This window comes from Rhodnius prolixus, unplaced genomic scaffold (assembly GCF_049639745.1).
Source record: "Rhodnius prolixus isolate KJV_2025 unplaced genomic scaffold, Rpr scaffold_29, whole genome shotgun sequence".
NCBI classification, from domain to species: domain Eukaryota; kingdom Metazoa; phylum Arthropoda; class Insecta; order Hemiptera; family Reduviidae; genus Rhodnius; species Rhodnius prolixus.
In genome coordinates, this window is record NW_027411628.1 from 1,039,226 (window position 1) to 1,042,362 (window position 3,137).

Here is a 3,137-nt window from a genome sequence, read left to right on the forward strand (position 1 = left end):
ACACAGTTTAAACTTCACCAAATATCAACAAATAATCCCCTCCAACTTGCTTCAAACTATTTGAAATAAATCAGAGTAATTGACCTTGAGAACCACTTTAAACTGAATTTTCTTCAAATTTTCTCGATGAAAATTCTAAAAAAATTTTATCAATAGGTAGAGTTCAGTAAACCCGATCTGTAGATATAAAACTCACACAGAAAATTGCGCTACAACCGTTTAAAAATTACATTAACAGCAGAACAAATAATACACATGTGTACTGGTTGACTGTCCGTGTGCAACTCGGAACAATGGATGATCTACTTTGGGAATTATTATAGAGAGGCAAACATAGGTGATGAATTGTTTTTTAGTGTGTCCTGTCCAGTCCTTGACGGACCCATTTCATTAGAGGAATTACAACGTTCACTATTTAAACTGAAGGGTGGCAAGATGCCTGGCCAGGACAGACTACCTAATGAATATTTTAAAAACCTTCCTCAGAATTGGCAATTATATCTGGTCCACCTCTTTAACAAAGTTCTCGAACAGGAAAAAGTTCCTGATATTTGGGCGAAATCTATAGTTTCTATGATATATAAGAAAGGTGATAAAACAATGCCGGATAACTATAGACCGATTTCTTTGCTGTGTGGTATATTAAAAATATTCACCCAGATAATATTGGAAAGATTGATTGTATGGGATGAGAGTGTGTTTGCTTTGCCAGAAAGCCAGTGTGGCTTTAGAAAAGGGCGCTCATGTGTAGACAACCTGTTTGTTTTAAATACCATGATTCAACTCAAATTGGACTACAGAAAATCTGATCTATTCGTCATCTTTGTAGATTATAGGAAGGCATTCGATTCTGTGAACCATAGCAGACTATGGCACAAGTTGAGTCAAATGGGCATAAGTGGAAAGTTAATAAGGATACTTAAAAGTATCTATGATAATGCAACATTACGAGTTAAAAGTGGTGGGATTGTATCCGATGAGGTACCTGTCACTAAAGGGGTGCTGCAGGGCGAAGTCCTGTCTGGGTACTTGTTTAGCCTCTTTACAAGTGACATAGAGGAATTCTTTAGAGCGAGAGGTGCCTCTGGCATCCCAATTTCCCCAGGTAAAGATATACATCTTTCGCTATATGCGGACGATAGCGTGTTTTTCGCTGATTCGATGCCTGACTTAGTGAAAAAGCTTGAAATCCTTGCCTACTATGCCAGTATTAATCATCTGGAAGTAAATACAGTTAAGACAAAAATTATACACTTCCATAAAAGCCGACCAAAAAAGATAAAAAAATTGTATTATTTGGGTGAGGAGGTGGAAGTTGTATCAGCTTTCGACTACTTGGGAATTAGATTCTCAAATTCTGGTTTGTTCCACCTCGCTTCCAAATTAGCCGCATCTAGGGCCTCATCTGCTGTTGGCTCGGTGTTAGAAGTATGCCGCAAGGGTAAATTTAGATCAATGGAATGTAGAAGTAGGGTCAATGATGCTATTTCCATGAGTACTCTCTTTTACGGGGTTGAAATCTGGGGGTTGAGATATCTATCTGAAATAGAAAAAGCGCACCTGGAGTTCTACAAAAAGCTTTTTTCATTGAATAAAAGTACTCCTGCCTGGCTTATCCGAACTGAATTTGATCTGCTTAACTCCAGTTATAATGTGGTCAAATCAGCGCTGTTCTGGATCTGCAAGCTCCTTGAGATGCAAGACCATAGACTTCCTAAGTTGTGCTTTTTGAAGCTAAAACATATTCATTTTAGTCATAAACCCTCGATAAAGTACAACTGGTTTTCGCAGATGAATTATTTATTGAGTCTGATTGGCTCAAATGACATGTTAGGGGTTAAAAAGAAAATAATAGCTAGGTCAGTCAGTCTGGTGGGGGAGAGGGAGGCAGTGATTATTTGAACAGACAAAAAAAAAACGAAATATATAAATAAATAGTAATATTTTTTTGTTGAGAGGGGGGGTCAGTCATTTGTAATGCACCTCTTAATGAAGTGAATTTGATTTTGTGTAATAAAAAAAAAAAAAAAATTAGGCTTAGTAATAGTTGGAAAAAGAAAGGATTAGAAGACCAAAAGTGAGCGGAAACAAAAGAAGAGAGAAAATCCAGGAGTACAGAAGGCAGTGGGAGCAGATGAGAAAAAAAAAAGTTGCGAACCGAACAGAGTTGGTTCTGACGCTGGCGAAGTAAATTGAGCCTTTGGATAGCTGGTGAAAAAAAGTAAACGAAAACTCGCTTGCAGGAGGATTTATCGTGTACCGAGAGAACGAAAACTCTAAAGGCGTACAGGCAAGAGTAGAGAACCAGGTGTCTGCCCAATTCAAGTTGAATTTAAAAGGAGCGGTGAGTGAACCCCAGCGCTGGTGGTAGCAAAGGTAATGGAGATTGGACAATTTGACAAAGTTTGAATCCGTTATTATTCTGAACTGAAGTTTTTTTTATTATTATTATTTAAATTTATTTATTTTTCTTAATAAATGTATACAATGTGTTGAAAATATTCTTTGGTCAGCTGGGCCCATTAATTTAATTCCAAGCTTTGTTTGTATAACTAATATAATATTCATGTTCAAGAATTGCTAACCAAGCATTATATTTTCTGTTATAGATCTTAAAATAGCCTATCCTGATATTGAAGTGAGTACGACCTGCTGTAGCTGGTGCATTACACGATGACTGATTGCTCCGTAAATCTAAATTAAATTAAATTCCTGCTTCCTTATAGTTACTGTTCTCTCTTTTACTCCAGCCAACCTACTATTCCGGGTATTGGGGGTTTTCGCTGCTGTACCCCCAAGAACCTACTCTTACAAGCCCATAAACATCCTCTCTCCCTACACCTTTTGTTTAATCATTTATTATTTTATTTTCTTTTATTTATTTTCATTTATCCCCTTGAAACCGGTACTTATTTCACTCGAAACAACAGCGTGGCGCTCAAGGCAACTATAAACCGCCCTTCCCCACCCCTTCTTTACTGAGCTAGTGGCACTGCTTTGCCTTCCCCATCGGGGAGCGTAACAGTTTGGCGCCCAACGTGGGGCTCGAAGGGTGGTTTTTAGAGAGAAGTATATCTTTTTTATTGTAAATCTAGTCTGTAGTATCCATATACAGTCTTTATTTTGTTTATCCTAAA

The 3,137-nt window shown here is 37.5% G+C and overlaps 1 pseudogene; it reads right to left on the minus strand.

The window, feature by feature from the left end:
* Window positions 1-1,830: 1,830 nt before the first annotated feature.
* LOC141459920 (uncharacterized) lies at window positions 1,831-2,436 on the minus strand (annotated as a pseudogene).
* Between the last annotated feature and the right edge of the window lie 701 nt (window positions 2,437-3,137).